At 50.0% G+C, this 15,590-nt stretch overlaps 27 non-coding genes across 27 annotated transcripts; all 27 read left to right on the top strand.

Moving 5' to 3' along the window:
* The first annotated feature begins 225 nt into the window (after positions 1 to 225).
* On the top strand, positions 226 to 298 carry Trnak-uuu (transfer RNA lysine (anticodon UUU)). Its single transcript has one exon. It is a non-coding gene; the product is annotated as a tRNA-Lys (tRNA).
* A 138-nt stretch (positions 299 to 436) lies between these two features.
* Trnas-cga (transfer RNA serine (anticodon CGA)) lies at positions 437 to 518 on the top strand. The gene has a single exon. It is a non-coding gene; the product is annotated as a tRNA-Ser (tRNA).
* Positions 519 to 1,220: 702 nt separating this feature from the next.
* On the top strand, positions 1,221 to 1,302 carry Trnas-uga (transfer RNA serine (anticodon UGA)). Its single transcript has one exon. It is a non-coding gene; the product is annotated as a tRNA-Ser (tRNA).
* Positions 1,303 to 1,892: 590 nt separating this feature from the next.
* On the top strand, positions 1,893 to 1,965 carry Trnaf-gaa (transfer RNA phenylalanine (anticodon GAA)). Its single transcript has one exon. It is a non-coding gene; the product is annotated as a tRNA-Phe (tRNA).
* A 539-nt stretch (positions 1,966 to 2,504) lies between these two features.
* Trnak-uuu (transfer RNA lysine (anticodon UUU)) lies at positions 2,505 to 2,577 on the top strand. The gene has a single exon. It is a non-coding gene; the product is annotated as a tRNA-Lys (tRNA).
* Positions 2,578 to 2,715: 138 nt separating this feature from the next.
* Positions 2,716 to 2,797, top strand: Trnas-cga (transfer RNA serine (anticodon CGA)). The gene has a single exon. It is a non-coding gene; the product is annotated as a tRNA-Ser (tRNA).
* A 702-nt stretch (positions 2,798 to 3,499) lies between these two features.
* Trnas-uga (transfer RNA serine (anticodon UGA)) lies at positions 3,500 to 3,581 on the top strand. Its single transcript has one exon. It is a non-coding gene; the product is annotated as a tRNA-Ser (tRNA).
* Positions 3,582 to 4,171: 590 nt separating this feature from the next.
* On the top strand, positions 4,172 to 4,244 carry Trnaf-gaa (transfer RNA phenylalanine (anticodon GAA)). Its single transcript has one exon. It is a non-coding gene; the product is annotated as a tRNA-Phe (tRNA).
* A 539-nt stretch (positions 4,245 to 4,783) lies between these two features.
* Positions 4,784 to 4,856, top strand: Trnak-uuu (transfer RNA lysine (anticodon UUU)). The gene has a single exon. It is a non-coding gene; the product is annotated as a tRNA-Lys (tRNA).
* Positions 4,857 to 4,994: 138 nt separating this feature from the next.
* Positions 4,995 to 5,076, top strand: Trnas-cga (transfer RNA serine (anticodon CGA)). The gene has a single exon. It is a non-coding gene; the product is annotated as a tRNA-Ser (tRNA).
* Positions 5,077 to 5,778: 702 nt separating this feature from the next.
* Positions 5,779 to 5,860, top strand: Trnas-uga (transfer RNA serine (anticodon UGA)). The gene has a single exon. It is a non-coding gene; the product is annotated as a tRNA-Ser (tRNA).
* Positions 5,861 to 6,450: 590 nt separating this feature from the next.
* Trnaf-gaa (transfer RNA phenylalanine (anticodon GAA)) lies at positions 6,451 to 6,523 on the top strand. The gene has a single exon. It is a non-coding gene; the product is annotated as a tRNA-Phe (tRNA).
* A 539-nt stretch (positions 6,524 to 7,062) lies between these two features.
* On the top strand, positions 7,063 to 7,135 carry Trnak-uuu (transfer RNA lysine (anticodon UUU)). The gene has a single exon. It is a non-coding gene; the product is annotated as a tRNA-Lys (tRNA).
* A 138-nt stretch (positions 7,136 to 7,273) lies between these two features.
* On the top strand, positions 7,274 to 7,355 carry Trnas-cga (transfer RNA serine (anticodon CGA)). The gene has a single exon. It is a non-coding gene; the product is annotated as a tRNA-Ser (tRNA).
* Positions 7,356 to 8,057: 702 nt separating this feature from the next.
* On the top strand, positions 8,058 to 8,139 carry Trnas-uga (transfer RNA serine (anticodon UGA)). Its single transcript has one exon. It is a non-coding gene; the product is annotated as a tRNA-Ser (tRNA).
* A 590-nt stretch (positions 8,140 to 8,729) lies between these two features.
* On the top strand, positions 8,730 to 8,802 carry Trnaf-gaa (transfer RNA phenylalanine (anticodon GAA)). The gene has a single exon. It is a non-coding gene; the product is annotated as a tRNA-Phe (tRNA).
* Positions 8,803 to 9,341: 539 nt separating this feature from the next.
* Positions 9,342 to 9,414, top strand: Trnak-uuu (transfer RNA lysine (anticodon UUU)). Its single transcript has one exon. It is a non-coding gene; the product is annotated as a tRNA-Lys (tRNA).
* Positions 9,415 to 9,552: 138 nt separating this feature from the next.
* On the top strand, positions 9,553 to 9,634 carry Trnas-cga (transfer RNA serine (anticodon CGA)). Its single transcript has one exon. It is a non-coding gene; the product is annotated as a tRNA-Ser (tRNA).
* A 702-nt stretch (positions 9,635 to 10,336) lies between these two features.
* Positions 10,337 to 10,418, top strand: Trnas-uga (transfer RNA serine (anticodon UGA)). The gene has a single exon. It is a non-coding gene; the product is annotated as a tRNA-Ser (tRNA).
* Positions 10,419 to 11,007: 589 nt separating this feature from the next.
* Positions 11,008 to 11,080, top strand: Trnaf-gaa (transfer RNA phenylalanine (anticodon GAA)). Its single transcript has one exon. It is a non-coding gene; the product is annotated as a tRNA-Phe (tRNA).
* A 539-nt stretch (positions 11,081 to 11,619) lies between these two features.
* Trnak-uuu (transfer RNA lysine (anticodon UUU)) lies at positions 11,620 to 11,692 on the top strand. The gene has a single exon. It is a non-coding gene; the product is annotated as a tRNA-Lys (tRNA).
* Positions 11,693 to 11,830: 138 nt separating this feature from the next.
* Positions 11,831 to 11,912, top strand: Trnas-cga (transfer RNA serine (anticodon CGA)). Its single transcript has one exon. It is a non-coding gene; the product is annotated as a tRNA-Ser (tRNA).
* A 702-nt stretch (positions 11,913 to 12,614) lies between these two features.
* Positions 12,615 to 12,696, top strand: Trnas-uga (transfer RNA serine (anticodon UGA)). The gene has a single exon. It is a non-coding gene; the product is annotated as a tRNA-Ser (tRNA).
* Positions 12,697 to 13,286: 590 nt separating this feature from the next.
* Positions 13,287 to 13,359, top strand: Trnaf-gaa (transfer RNA phenylalanine (anticodon GAA)). The gene has a single exon. It is a non-coding gene; the product is annotated as a tRNA-Phe (tRNA).
* A 538-nt stretch (positions 13,360 to 13,897) lies between these two features.
* On the top strand, positions 13,898 to 13,970 carry Trnak-uuu (transfer RNA lysine (anticodon UUU)). The gene has a single exon. It is a non-coding gene; the product is annotated as a tRNA-Lys (tRNA).
* A 138-nt stretch (positions 13,971 to 14,108) lies between these two features.
* Positions 14,109 to 14,190, top strand: Trnas-cga (transfer RNA serine (anticodon CGA)). Its single transcript has one exon. It is a non-coding gene; the product is annotated as a tRNA-Ser (tRNA).
* A 702-nt stretch (positions 14,191 to 14,892) lies between these two features.
* Trnas-uga (transfer RNA serine (anticodon UGA)) lies at positions 14,893 to 14,974 on the top strand. Its single transcript has one exon. It is a non-coding gene; the product is annotated as a tRNA-Ser (tRNA).
* The last annotated feature ends 616 nt before the right edge of the window (positions 14,975 to 15,590 follow it).

The raw sequence follows: 15,590 nt of genomic DNA, 5'->3' as shown, positions 1-15,590 counted from the left end.
AAATTCTCTGCTCCGACGTATGAGGCGTAACAACTAGTGCAATTTGTTGTTGCATCGTGTGCCAGCAGTCTTCGAGAGTGTGTTACGAGCTTAGCGTGATAAGTTTGTAGACAGCATGTAGGCGACGTTTTATTAGTAACGGCCCCATACAGCGATTGCACAACAGTAAAGGACATGAGTCAATGTATAGTTGTGCATTGTGGGAGGTTTTGCAGCCTCGTCTGAGCCCGGATAGCTCAGTTGGTAGAGCATTAGGCTTTTAACCTAAGAGTCCAGGGTTCAAGGCCCCGTCGAGGCGGAAATTTTAACACTTTGGTAGCGATTCGTCTGGTAGCGGTGGAAACGCTACGGAAAATAATGCAGTTACGCCGTTTACTGACACCACAGTGCTTTAAACGGTAGCAGTTGCATGTGTCGGGAGAACACCGCGCTAACGGCAGTCGTGGCCGAGTGGTTAAGGCGTCTGACTCGAAATCAGATTCCCTCTGGGAGCGTAGGTTCGAATCCTACCGGCTGCGTGCGATTTTGCGTACAGAGGAGCAAACATTTTCGCACACATGTGACATGCGTGGGCGAATGCGGGTGCAAACCAGTGACGCCATTCTCAACAAGACGAAAATTTCCGTTTTAAGAATACTGAGTTTTCGCGACGACCGCTGCTTACTGTGGCTATCGGTTCACCTCACACTGACACTGACGCTGGGACTGCAGAAAGCCGTCGCTGAGATCGTGAGTTCACAGATGTGCTCGAAAGTGATGGACAGAGCGAACATTTCATTTTCTTTTTAAGAATCGCAATTTCCATCACTCGAGTGCGGCCAAAGCAGTGGTGCAGCGTTTCTTTTCTTAAGATCTCGCAGCTGCTTGGAGGTATGTCGATCGTTTTAAGACGACAGAAAACTAGCGTCAGCGGTGCGTCAGTGGGAAGTCGGTGAAGTCGCCATCGGAGCCATAAGCCAGTAATTACGACATACGAATCACTCGCGCACCGCGCAGCTGTACGATAATGCTCGTGCGTGGGCCCGCATAGCTGAGTCGGTAGAGCGCTAGGTTTTCAACCAAAGGGTCCTGGGTTCAAGTCCCTGTCTGGGCGAAAATTAATACACTTTCGTAACGGCTAATGGAAACCCTACAGAAAAGAGTGAGGCCACGCCGTTTTCTGCCATCAGATTGCTTCTAAAGATGGCGGTTTCAGTTGTCGGGAGTCGCTTCCGCCACCGGCAGTCGTGGCCGAGTGGTTAAGGCGTCTGACTTGAAATCAGATTCCCTCTGGGAGCGTAGGTTCGAGTCCTGCCGACTGCGAAAATTTTCTCGCTCTCAAAAGGCGGACGTTCAGCTGCATCCTAGCAGTTGCGTCACTACTAAACACGTGGGTCACCAGCAATGTGCAGTGCTATTTGATCCAGGGCGCAGCGTTACAGTCGCGCCCAGAAGCCGCAGCTCATCTCCGCGTCTCACAGCCGTCCACCTGGTGTTAGTACAAGTGTCGCCTCACTGGGCAGTGCAGATGTGTCCATTTTAGCTTGCAGACGATGACGTGTAGCAATTTATGAGCTAACGCAAGTCGTATGTTTTACCGTGTGTATCTGCTAGATACTGCCTCTCATACGGTGGAGAGACTCACTCCTTCTTGTGTCTCGTTCTCCGCACACGAGTTGCCCCTGGCATCGATATAGCACGGGTTTTCTAGCGTCAGCGAAGTCAATATTACACGAATCGAGTCGACATGTTTGCTTGTTACGATGACGGAAGAAGAAGAAATGTGTGTGGAACTTCACTGCATCGGCTGCTCGCCTTTCAGCGCCCCTGTGTCTTATCAGACGAAGGTGACTGTGAAATTGGCAACGAGGCAGAGGTTAACGAACACATGCAAATGGCAACCTTCGACGTCAGCCGAAATAGCTCAGTTGGGAGAGCGTTAGACTGAAGATCTAAAGGTCACTGGTTCGATCCCGGGTTTCGGCAGGTATTCGTTTTGATGCGACGCCAATGGAATTACTCTGCGTTTGTGATAATGCAACTACCGCTGACAACAAAAATGACTCTCTCCTGTAGCTGTTCTGGTTGTCTAGTGCATGCCATAAGAGGAACTCACTAGACAACTAACTCCCCTAGAAGCAAAAGAATTAAAAATATCCTACCGACTGCATTCCTTTTTCTGTGTCAGGTGGTGAAGAACGTCTTCAACGGAACCGTGAAATGAGCGAAAGCGTGGGAAACATTGCATTCGAAATGCTTGTGAATTTTCCAATTGCCCAGTGAGTGTCGACAAAACACGTAAATTCTCTGCTCCGACGTATGAGGCGTAACAACTAGTGCAATTTGTTGTTGCATCGTGTGCCAGCAGTCTTCGAGAGTGTGTTACGAGCTTAGCGTGATAAGTTTGTAGACAGCATGTAGGCGACGTTTTATTAGTAACGGCCCCATACAGCGATTGCACAACAGTAAAGGACATGAGTCAATGTATAGTTGTGCATTGTGGGAGGTTTTGCAGCCTCGTCTGAGCCCGGATAGCTCAGTTGGTAGAGCATTAGGCTTTTAACCTAAGGGTCCAGGGTTCAAGGCCCCGTCGAGGCGGAAATTTTAACACTTTGGTAGCGATTCGTCTGGTAGCGGTGGAAACGCTACGGAAAATAATGCAGTTACGCCGTTTACTGACACCACAGTGCTTTAAACGGTAGCAGTTGCATGTGTCGGGAGAACACCGCGCTAACGGCAGTCGTGGCCGAGTGGTTAAGGCGTCTGACTCGAAATCAGATTCCCTCTGGGAGCGTAGGTTCGAATCCTACCGGCTGCGTGCGATTTTGCGTACAGAGGAGCAAACATTTTCGCACACATGTGACATGCGTGGGCGAATGCGGGTGCAAACCAGTGACGCCATTCTCAACAAGACGAAAATTTCCGTTTTAAGAATACTGAGTTTTCGCGACGACCGCTGCTTACTGTGGCTATCGGTTCACCTCACACTGACACTGACGCTGGGACTGCAGAAAGCCGTCGCTGAGATCGTGAGTTCACAGATGTGCTCGAAAGTGATGGACAGAGCGAACATTTCATTTTCTTTTTAAGAATCGCAATTTCCATCACTCGAGTGCGGCCAAAGCAGTGGTGCAGCGTTTCTTTTCTTAAGATCTCGCAGCTGCTTGGAGGTATGTCGATCGTTTTAAGACGACAGAAAACTAGCGTCAGCGGTGCGTCAGTGGGAAGTCGGTGAAGTCGCCATCGGAGCCATAAGCCAGTAATTACGACATACGAATCACTCGCGCACCGCGCAGCTGTACGATAATGCTCGTGCGTGGGCCCGCATAGCTGAGTCGGTAGAGCGCTAGGTTTTCAACCAAAGGGTCCTGGGTTCAAGTCCCTGTCTGGGCGAAAATTAATACACTTTCGTAACGGCTAATGGAAACCCTACAGAAAAGAGTGAGGCCACGCCGTTTTCTGCCATCAGATTGCTTCTAAAGATGGCGGTTTCAGTTGTCGGGAGTCGCTTCCGCCACCGGCAGTCGTGGCCGAGTGGTTAAGGCGTCTGACTTGAAATCAGATTCCCTCTGGGAGCGTAGGTTCGAGTCCTGCCGACTGCGAAAATTTTCTCGCTCTCAAAAGGCGGACGTTCAGCTGCATCCTAGCAGTTGCGTCACTACTAAACACGTGGGTCACCAGCAATGTGCAGTGCTATTTGATCCAGGGCGCAGCGTTACAGTCGCGCCCAGAAGCCGCAGCTCATCTCCGCGTCTCACAGCCGTCCACCTGGTGTTAGTACAAGTGTCGCCTCACTGGGCAGTGCAGATGTGTCCATTTTAGCTTGCAGACGATGACGTGTAGCAATTTATGAGCTAACGCAAGTCGTATGTTTTACCGTGTGTATCTGCTAGATACTGCCTCTCATACGGTGGAGAGACTCACTCCTTCTTGTGTCTCGTTCTCCGCACACGAGTTGCCCCTGGCATCGATATAGCACGGGTTTTCTAGCGTCAGCGAAGTCAATATTACACGAATCGAGTCGACATGTTTGCTTGTTACGATGACGGAAGAAGAAGAAATGTGTGTGGAACTTCACTGCATCGGCTGCTCGCCTTTCAGCGCCCCTGTGTCTTATCAGACGAAGGTGACTGTGAAATTGGCAACGAGGCAGAGGTTAACGAACACATGCAAATGGCAACCTTCGACGTCAGCCGAAATAGCTCAGTTGGGAGAGCGTTAGACTGAAGATCTAAAGGTCACTGGTTCGATCCCGGGTTTCGGCAGGTATTCGTTTTGATGCGACGCCAATGGAATTACTCTGCGTTTGTGATAATGCAACTACCGCTGACAACAAAAATGACTCTCTCCTGTAGCTGTTCTGGTTGTCTAGTGCATGCCATAAGAGGAACTCACTAGACAACTAACTCCCCTAGAAGCAAAAGAATTAAAAATATCCTACCGACTGCATTCCTTTTTCTGTGTCAGGTGGTGAAGAACGTCTTCAACGGAACCGTGAAATGAGCGAAAGCGTGGGAAACATTGCATTCGAAATGCTTGTGAATTTTCCAATTGCCCAGTGAGTGTCGACAAAACACGTAAATTCTCTGCTCCGACGTATGAGGCGTAACAACTAGTGCAATTTGTTGTTGCATCGTGTGCCAGCAGTCTTCGAGAGTGTGTTACGAGCTTAGCGTGATAAGTTTGTAGACAGCATGTAGGCGACGTTTTATTAGTAACGGCCCCATACAGCGATTGCACAACAGTAAAGGACATGAGTCAATGTATAGTTGTGCATTGTGGGAGGTTTTGCAGCCTCGTCTGAGCCCGGATAGCTCAGTTGGTAGAGCATTAGGCTTTTAACCTAAGGGTCCAGGGTTCAAGGCCCCGTCGAGGCGGAAATTTTAACACTTTGGTAGCGATTCGTCTGGTAGCGGTGGAAACGCTACGGAAAATAATGCAGTTACGCCGTTTACTGACACCACAGTGCTTTAAACGGTAGCAGTTGCATGTGTCGGGAGAACACCGCGCTAACGGCAGTCGTGGCCGAGTGGTTAAGGCGTCTGACTCGAAATCAGATTCCCTCTGGGAGCGTAGGTTCGAATCCTACCGGCTGCGTGCGATTTTGCGTACAGAGGAGCAAACATTTTCGCACACATGTGACATGCGTGGGCGAATGCGGGTGCAAACCAGTGACGCCATTCTCAACAAGACGAAAATTTCCGTTTTAAGAATACTGAGTTTTCGCGACGACCGCTGCTTACTGTGGCTATCGGTTCACCTCACACTGACACTGACGCTGGGACTGCAGAAAGCCGTCGCTGAGATCGTGAGTTCACAGATGTGCTCGAAAGTGATGGACAGAGCGAACATTTCATTTTCTTTTTAAGAATCGCAATTTCCATCACTCGAGTGCGGCCAAAGCAGTGGTGCAGCGTTTCTTTTCTTAAGATCTCGCAGCTGCTTGGAGGTATGTCGATCGTTTTAAGACGACAGAAAACTAGCGTCAGCGGTGCGTCAGTGGGAAGTCGGTGAAGTCGCCATCGGAGCCATAAGCCAGTAATTACGACATACGAATCACTCGCGCACCGCGCAGCTGTACGATAATGCTCGTGCGTGGGCCCGCATAGCTGAGTCGGTAGAGCGCTAGGTTTTCAACCAAAGGGTCCTGGGTTCAAGTCCCTGTCTGGGCGAAAATTAATACACTTTCGTAACGGCTAATGGAAACCCTACAGAAAAGAGTGAGGCCACGCCGTTTTCTGCCATCAGATTGCTTCTAAAGATGGCGGTTTCAGTTGTCGGGAGTCGCTTCCGCCACCGGCAGTCGTGGCCGAGTGGTTAAGGCGTCTGACTTGAAATCAGATTCCCTCTGGGAGCGTAGGTTCGAGTCCTGCCGACTGCGAAAATTTTCTCGCTCTCAAAAGGCGGACGTTCAGCTGCATCCTAGCAGTTGCGTCACTACTAAACACGTGGGTCACCAGCAATGTGCAGTGCTATTTGATCCAGGGCGCAGCGTTACAGTCGCGCCCAGAAGCCGCAGCTCATCTCCGCGTCTCACAGCCGTCCACCTGGTGTTAGTACAAGTGTCGCCTCACTGGGCAGTGCAGATGTGTCCATTTTAGCTTGCAGACGATGACGTGTAGCAATTTATGAGCTAACGCAAGTCGTATGTTTTACCGTGTGTATCTGCTAGATACTGCCTCTCATACGGTGGAGAGACTCACTCCTTCTTGTGTCTCGTTCTCCGCACACGAGTTGCCCCTGGCATCGATATAGCACGGGTTTTCTAGCGTCAGCGAAGTCAATATTACACGAATCGAGTCGACATGTTTGCTTGTTACGATGACGGAAGAAGAAGAAATGTGTGTGGAACTTCACTGCATCGGCTGCTCGCCTTTCAGCGCCCCTGTGTCTTATCAGACGAAGGTGACTGTGAAATTGGCAACGAGGCAGAGGTTAACGAACACATGCAAATGGCAACCTTCGACGTCAGCCGAAATAGCTCAGTTGGGAGAGCGTTAGACTGAAGATCTAAAGGTCCCTGGTTCGATCCCGGGTTTCGGCAGGTATTCGTTTTGATGCGACGCCAATGGAATTACTCTGCGTTTGTGATAATGCAACTACCGCTGACAACAAAAATGACTCTCTCCTGTAGCTGTTCTGGTTGTCTAGTGCATGCCATAAGAGGAACTCACTAGACAACTAACTCCCCTAGAAGCAAAAGAATTAAAAATATCCTACCGACTGCATTCCTTTTTCTGTGTCAGGTGGTGAAGAACGTCTTCAACGGAACCGTGAAATGAGCGAAAGCGTGGGAAACATTGCATTCGAAATGCTTGTGAATTTTCCAATTGCCCAGTGAGTGTCGACAAAACACGTAAATTCTCTGCTCCGACGTATGAGGCGTAACAACTAGTGCAATTTGTTGTTGCATCGTGTGCCAGCAGTCTTCGAGAGTGTGTTACGAGCTTAGCGTGATAAGTTTGTAGACAGCATGTAGGCGACGTTTTATTAGTAACGGCCCCATACAGCGATTGCACAACAGTAAAGGACATGAGTCAATGTATAGTTGTGCATTGTGGGAGGTTTTGCAGCCTCGTCTGAGCCCGGATAGCTCAGTTGGTAGAGCATTAGGCTTTTAACCTAAGGGTCCAGGGTTCAAGGCCCCGTCGAGGCGGAAATTTTAACACTTTGGTAGCGATTCGTCTGGTAGCGGTGGAAACGCTACGGAAAATAATGCAGTTACGCCGTTTACTGACACCACAGTGCTTTAAACGGTAGCAGTTGCATGTGTCGGGAGAACACCGCGCTAACGGCAGTCGTGGCCGAGTGGTTAAGGCGTCTGACTCGAAATCAGATTCCCTCTGGGAGCGTAGGTTCGAATCCTACCGGCTGCGTGCGATTTTGCGTACAGAGGAGCAAACATTTTCGCACACATGTGACATGCGTGGGCGAATGCGGGTGCAAACCAGTGACGCCATTCTCAACAAGACGAAAATTTCCGTTTTAAGAATACTGAGTTTTCGCGACGACCGCTGCTTACTGTGGCTATCGGTTCACCTCACACTGACACTGACGCTGGGACTGCAGAAAGCCGTCGCTGAGATCGTGAGTTCACAGATGTGCTCGAAAGTGATGGACAGAGCGAACATTTCATTTTCTTTTTAAGAATCGCAATTTCCATCACTCGAGTGCGGCCAAAGCAGTGGTGCAGCGTTTCTTTTCTTAAGATCTCGCAGCTGCTTGGAGGTATGTCGATCGTTTTAAGACGACAGAAAACTAGCGTCAGCGGTGCGTCAGTGGGAAGTCGGTGAAGTCGCCATCGGAGCCATAAGCCAGTAATTACGACATACGAATCACTCGCGCACCGCGCAGCTGTACGATAATGCTCGTGCGTGGGCCCGCATAGCTGAGTCGGTAGAGCGCTAGGTTTTCAACCAAAGGGTCCTGGGTTCAAGTCCCTGTCTGGGCGAAAATTAATACACTTTCGTAACGGCTAATGGAAACCCTACAGAAAAGAGTGAGGCCACGCCGTTTTCTGCCATCAGATTGCTTCTAAAGATGGCGGTTTCAGTTGTCGGGAGTCGCTTCCGCCACCGGCAGTCGTGGCCGAGTGGTTAAGGCGTCTGACTTGAAATCAGATTCCCTCTGGGAGCGTAGGTTCGAGTCCTGCCGACTGCGAAAATTTTCTCGCTCTCAAAAGGCGGACGTTCAGCTGCATCCTAGCAGTTGCGTCACTACTAAACACGTGGGTCACCAGCAATGTGCAGTGCTATTTGATCCAGGGCGCAGCGTTACAGTCGCGCCCAGAAGCCGCAGCTCATCTCCGCGTCTCACAGCCGTCCACCTGGTGTTAGTACAAGTGTCGCCTCACTGGGCAGTGCAGATGTGTCCATTTTAGCTTGCAGACGATGACGTGTAGCAATTTATGAGCTAACGCAAGTCGTATGTTTTACCGTGTGTATCTGCTAGATACTGCCTCTCATACGGTGGAGAGACTCACTCCTTCTTGTGTCTCGTTCTCCGCACACGAGTTGCCCCTGGCATCGATATAGCACGGGTTTTCTAGCGTCAGCGAAGTCAATATTACACGAATCGAGTCGACATGTTTGCTTGTTACGATGACGGAAGAAGAAGAAATGTGTGTGGAACTTCACTGCATCGGCTGCTCGCCTTTCAGCGCCCCTGTGTCTTATCAGACGAAGGTGACTGTGAAATTGGCAACGAGGCAGAGGTTAACGAACACATGCAAATGGCAACCTTCGACGTCAGCCGAAATAGCTCAGTTGGGAGAGCGTTAGACTGAAGATCTAAAGGTCCCTGGTTCGATCCCGGGTTTCGGCAGGTATTCGTTTTGATGCGACGCCAATGGAATTACTCTGCGTTTGTGATAATGCAACTACCGCTGACAACAAAAATGACTCTCTCCTGTAGCTGTTCTGGTTGTCTAGTGCATGCCATAAGAGGAACTCACTAGACAACTAACTCCCCTAGAAGCAAAAGAATTAAAAATATCCTACCGACTGCATTCCTTTTTCTGTGTCAGGTGGTGAAGAACGTCTTCAACGGAACCGTGAAATGAGCGAAAGCGTGGGAAACATTGCATTCGAAATGCTTGTGAATTTTCCAATTGCCCAGTGAGTGTCGACAAAACACGTAAATTCTCTGCTCCGACGTATGAGGCGTAACAACTAGTGCAATTTGTTGTTGCATCGTGTGCCAGCAGTCTTCGAGAGTGTGTTACGAGCTTAGCGTGATAAGTTTGTAGACAGCATGTAGGCGACGTTTTATTAGTAACGGCCCCATACAGCGATTGCACAACAGTAAAGGACATGAGTCAATGTATAGTTGTGCATTGTGGGAGGTTTTGCAGCCTCGTCTGAGCCCGGATAGCTCAGTTGGTAGAGCATTAGGCTTTTAACCTAAGGGTCCAGGGTTCAAGGCCCCGTCGAGGCGGAAATTTTAACACTTTGGTAGCGATTCGTCTGGTAGCGGTGGAAACGCTACGGAAAATAATGCAGTTACGCCGTTTACTGACACCACAGTGCTTTAAACGGTAGCAGTTGCATGTGTCGGGAGAACACCGCGCTAACGGCAGTCGTGGCCGAGTGGTTAAGGCGTCTGACTCGAAATCAGATTCCCTCTGGGAGCGTAGGTTCGAATCCTACCGGCTGCGTGCGATTTTGCGTACAGAGGAGCAAACATTTTCGCACACATGTGACATGCGTGGGCGAATGCGGGTGCAAACCAGTGACGCCATTCTCAACAAGACGAAAATTTCCGTTTTAAGAATACTGAGTTTTCGCGACGACCGCTGCTTACTGTGGCTATCGGTTCACCTCACACTGACACTGACGCTGGGACTGCAGAAAGCCGTCGCTGAGATCGTGAGTTCACAGATGTGCTCGAAAGTGATGGACAGAGCGAACATTTCATTTTCTTTTTAAGAATCGCAATTTCCATCACTCGAGTGCGGCCAAAGCAGTGGTGCAGCGTTTCTTTTCTTAAGATCTCGCAGCTGCTTGGAGGTATGTCGATCGTTTTAAGACGACAGAAAACTAGCGTCAGCGGTGCGTCAGTGGGAAGTCGGTGAAGTCGCCATCGGAGCCATAAGCCAGTAATTACGACATACGAATCACTCGCGCACCGCGCAGCTGTACGATAATGCTCGTGCGTGGGCCCGCATAGCTGAGTCGGTAGAGCGCTAGGTTTTCAACCAAAGGGTCCTGGGTTCAAGTCCCTGTCTGGGCGAAAATTAATACACTTTCGTAACGGCTAATGGAAACCCTACAGAAAAGAGTGAGGCCACGCCGTTTTCTGCCATCAGATTGCTTCTAAAGATGGCGGTTTCAGTTGTCGGGAGTCGCTTCCGCCACCGGCAGTCGTGGCCGAGTGGTTAAGGCGTCTGACTTGAAATCAGATTCCCTCTGGGAGCGTAGGTTCGAGTCCTGCCGACTGCGAAAATTTTCTCGCTCTCAAAGGCGGACGTTCAGCTGCATCCTAGCAGTTGCGTCACTACTAAACACGTGGGTCACCAGCAATGTGCAGTGCTATTTGATCCAGGGCGCAGCGTTACAGTCGCGCCCAGAAGCCGCAGCTCATCTCCGCGTCTCACAGCCGTCCACCTGGTGTTAGTACAAGTGTCGCCTCACTGGGCAGTGCAGATGTGTCCATTTTAGCTTGCAGACGATGACGTGTAGCAATTTATGAGCTAACGCAAGTCGTATGTTTTACCGTGTGTATCTGCTAGATACTGCCTCTCATACGGTGGAGAGACTCACTCCTTCTTGTGTCTCGTTCTCCGCACACGAGTTGCCCCTGGCATCGATATAGCACGGGTTTTCTAGCGTCAGCGAAGTCAATATTACACGAATCGAGTCGACATGTTTGCTTGTTACGATGACGGAAGAAGAAGAAATGTGTGTGGAACTTCACTGCATCGGCTGCTCGCCTTTCAGCGCCCCTGTGTCTTATCAGACGAAGGTGACTGTGAAATTGGCAACGAGGCAGAGGTTAACGAACACATGCAAATGGCAACCTTCGACGTCAGCCGAAATAGCTCAGTTGGGAGAGCGTTAGACTGAAGATCTAAAGGTCACTGGTTCGATCCCGGGTTTCGGCAGGTATTCGTTTTGATGCGACGCCAATGGAATTACTCTGCGTTTGTGATAATGCAACTACCGCTGACAACAAAAATGACTCTCTCCTGTAGCTGTTCTGGTTGTCTAGTGCATGCCATAAGAGGAACTCACTAGACAACTAACTCCCCTAGAAGCAAAAGAATTAAAAATATCCTACCGACTGCATTCCTTTTTCTGTGTCAGGTGGTGAAGAACGTCTTCAACGGAACCGTGAAATGAGCGAAAGCGTGGGAAACATTGCATTCGAAATGCTTGTGAATTTTCCAATTGCCCAGTGAGTGTCGACAAAACACGTAAATTCTCTGCTCCGACGTATGAGGCGTAACAACTAGTGCAATTTGTTGTTGCATCGTGTGCCAGCAGTCTTCGAGAGTGTGTTACGAGCTTAGCGTGATAAGTTTGTAGACAGCATGTAGGCGACGTTTTATTAGTAACGGCCCCATACAGCGATTGCACAACAGTAAAGGACATGAGTCAATGTATAGTTGTGCATTGTGGGAGGTTTTGCAGCCTCGTCTGAGCCCGGATAGCTCAGTTGGTAGAGCATTAGGCTTTTAACCTAAGGGTCCAGGGTTCAAGGCCCCGTCGAGGCGGAAATTTTAACACTTTGGTAGCGATTCGTCTGGTAGCGGTGGAAACGCTACGGAAAATAATGCAGTTACGCCGTTTACTGACACCACAGTGCTTTAAACGGTAGCAGTTGCATGTGTCGGGAGAACACCGCGCTAACGGCAGTCGTGGCCGAGTGGTTAAGGCGTCTGACTCGAAATCAGATTCCCTCTGGGAGCGTAGGTTCGAATCCTACCGGCTGCGTGCGATTTTGCGTACAGAGGAGCAAACATTTTCGCACACATGTGACATGCGTGGGCGAATGCGGGTGCAAACCAGTGACGCCATTCTCAACAAGACGAAAATTTCCGTTTTAAGAATACTGAGTTTTCGCGACGACCGCTGCTTACTGTGGCTATCGGTTCACCTCACACTGACACTGACGCTGGGACTGCAGAAAGCCGTCGCTGAGATCGTGAGTTCACAGATGTGCTCGAAAGTGATGGACAGAGCGAACATTTCATTTTCTTTTTAAGAATCGCAATTTCCATCACTCGAGTGCGGCCAAAGCAGTGGTGCAGCGTTTCTTTTCTTAAGATCTCGCAGCTGCTTGGAGGTATGTCGATCGTTTTAAGACGACAGAAAACTAGCGTCAGCGGTGCGTCAGTGGGAAGTCGGTGAAGTCGCCATCGGAGCCATAAGCCAGTAATTACGACATACGAATCACTCGCGCACCGCGCAGCTGTACGATAATGCTCGTGCGTGGGCCCGCATAGCTGAGTCGGTAGAGCGCTAGGTTTTCAACCAAAGGGTCCTGGGTTCAAGTCCCTGTCTGGGCGAAAATTAATACACTTTCGTAACGGCTAATGGAAACCCTACAGAAAAGAGTGAGGCCACGCCGTTTTCTGCCATCAGATTGCTTCTAAAGATGGCGGTTTCAGTTGTCGGGAGTCGCTTCCGCCACCGGCAGTCGTGGCCGAGTGGTTAAGGCGTCTGACTTGAAATCAGATTCCCTCTGGGAGCGTAGGTTCGAGTCCTGCCGACTGCGAAAATTTTCTCGCTCTCAAAAGGCGGACGTTCAGCTGCATCCTAGCAGTTGCGTCACTACTAAACACGTGGGTCACCAGCAATGTGCAGTGCTATTTGATCCAGGGCGCAGCGTTACAGTCGCGCCCAGAAGCCGCAGCTCATCTCCGCGTCTCACAGCCGTCCACCTGGTGTTAGTACAAGTGTCGCCTCACTGGGCAGTGCAGATGTGTCCATTTTAGCTTGCAGACGATGACGTGTAGCAATTTATGAGCTAACGCAAGTCGTATGTTTTACCGTGTGTATCTGCTAGATACTGCCTCTCATACGGTGGAGAGACTCACTCCTTCTTGTGTCTCGTTCTCCGCACACGAGTTGCCCCTGGCATCGATATAGCACGGGTTTTCTAGCGTCAGCGAAGTCAATATTACACGAATCGAGTCGACATGTTTGCTTGTTACGATGACGGAAGAAGAAGAAATGTGTGTGGAACTTCACTGCATCGGCTGCTCGCCTTTCAGCGCCCCTGTGTCTTATCAGACGAAGGTGACTGTGAAATTGGCAACGAGGCAGAGGTTAACGAACACATGCAAATGGCAACCTTCGACGTCAGCCGAAATAGCTCAGTTGGGAGAGCGTTAGACTGAAGATCTAAAGGTCCCTGGTTCGATCCCGGGTTTCGGCAGGTATTCGTTTTGATGCGACGCCAATGGAATTACTCTGCGTTTGTGATAATGCAACTACCGCTGACAACAAAAATGACTCTCTCCTGTAGCTGTTCTGGTTGTCTAGTGCATGCCATAAGAGGAACTCACTAGACAACTAACTCCCCTAGAAGCAAAAGAATTAAAAATATCCTACCGACTGCATTCCTTTTTCTGTGTCAGGTGGTGAAGAACGTCTTCAACGGAACCGTGAAATGAGCGAAAGCGTGGGAAACATTGCATTCGAAATGCTTGTGAATTTTCCAATTGCCCAGTGAGTGTCGACAAAACACGTAAATTCTCTGCTCCGACGTATGAGGCGTAACAACTAGTGCAATTTGTTGTTGCATCGTGTGCCAGCAGTCTTCGAGAGTGTGTTACGAGCTTAGCGTGATAAGTTTGTAGACAGCATGTAGGCGACGTTTTATTAGTAACGGCCCCATACAGCGATTGCACAACAGTAAAGGACATGAGTCAATGTATAGTGTGCATTGTGGGAGGTTTTGCAGCCTCGTCTGAGCCCGGATAGCTCAGTTGGTAGAGCATTAGGCTTTTAACCTAAGGGTCCAGGGTTCAAGGCCCCGTCGAGGCGGAAATTTTAACACTTTGGTAGCGATTCGTCTGGTAGCGGTGGAAACGCTACGGAAAATAATGCAGTTACGCCGTTTACTGACACCACAGTGCTTTAAACGGTAGCAGTTGCATGTGTCGGGAGAACACCGCGCTAACGGCAGTCGTGGCCGAGTGGTTAAGGCGTCTGACTCGAAATCAGATTCCCTCTGGGAGCGTAGGTTCGAATCCTACGGGCTGCGTGCGATTTTGCGTACAGAGGAGCAAACATTTTCGCACACATGTGACATGCGTGGGCGAATGCGGGTGCAAACCAGTGACGCCATTCTCAACAAGACGAAAATTTCCGTTTTAAGAATACTGAGTTTTCGCGACGACCGCTGCTTACTGTGGCTATCGGTTCACCTCACACTGACACTGACGCTGGGACTGCAGAAAGCCGTCGCTGAGATCGTGAGTTCACAGATGTGCTCGAAAGTGATGGACAGAGCGAACATTTCATTTTCTTTTTAAGAATCGCAATTTCCATCACTCGAGTGCGGCCAAAGCAGTGGTGCAGCGTTTCTTTTCTTAAGATCTCGCAGCTGCTTGGAGGTATGTCGATCGTTTTAAGACGACAGAAAACTAGCGTCAGCGGTGCGTCAGTGGGAAGTCGGTGAAGTCGCCATCGGAGCCATAAGCCAGTAATTACGACATACGAATCACTCGCGCACCGCGCAGCTGTACGATAATGCTCGTGCGTGGGCCCGCATAGCTGAGTCGGTAGAGCGCTAGGTTTTCAACCAAAGGGTCCTGGGTTCAAGTCCCTGTCTGGGCGAAAATTAATACACTTTCGTAACGGCTAATGGAAACCCTACAGAAAAGAGTGAGGCCACGCCGTTTTCTGCCATCAGATTGCTTCTAAAGATGGCGGTTTCAGTTGTCGGGAGTCGCTTCCGCCACCGGCAGTCGTGGCCGAGTGGTTAAGGCGTCTGACTTGAAATCAGATTCCCTCTGGGAGCGTAGGTTCGAGTCCTGCCGACTGCGAAAATTTTCTCGCTCTCAAAAGGCGGACGTTCAGCTGCATCCTAGCAGTTGCGTCACTACTAAACACGTGGGTCACCAGCAATGTGCAGTGCTATTTGATCCAGGGCGCAGCGTTACAGTCGCGCCCAGAAGCCGCAGCTCATCTCCGCGTCTCACAGCCGTCCACCTGGTGTTAGTACAAGTGTCGCCTCACTGGGCAGTGCAGATGTGTCCATTTTAGCTTGCAGACGATGACGTGTAGCAATTTATGAGCTAACGCAAGTCGTATGTTTTACCGTGTGTATCTGCTAGATACTGCCTCTCATACGGTGGAGAGACTCACTCCTTCTTGTGTCTCGTTCTCCGCACACGAGTTGCCCCTGGCATCGATATAGCACGGGTTTTCTAGCGTCAGCGAAGTCAATATTACACGAATCGAGTCGACATGTTTGCTTGTTACGATGACGGAAGAAGAAGAAATGTGTGTGGAACTTCACTGCATCGGCTGCTCGCCTTTCAGCGCCCCTGTGTCTTATCAGACGAAGGTGACTGTGAAATTGGCAACGAGGCAGAGGTTAACGAACACATGCAAATGGCAACCTTCGACGTCAGCCGAAATAGCTCAGTTGGGAGAGCG

The sequence above is a fragment of the Schistocerca serialis genome, unplaced genomic scaffold (genome assembly GCF_023864345.2).
Source record: "Schistocerca serialis cubense isolate TAMUIC-IGC-003099 unplaced genomic scaffold, iqSchSeri2.2 HiC_scaffold_556, whole genome shotgun sequence".
Classification (NCBI taxonomy): Eukaryota; Metazoa; Arthropoda; class Insecta; order Orthoptera; family Acrididae; genus Schistocerca; species Schistocerca serialis.
The sequence above is the reverse complement of the archived record's forward strand: the minus strand, read 5'-3'. Positions and strand labels throughout refer to the sequence as shown.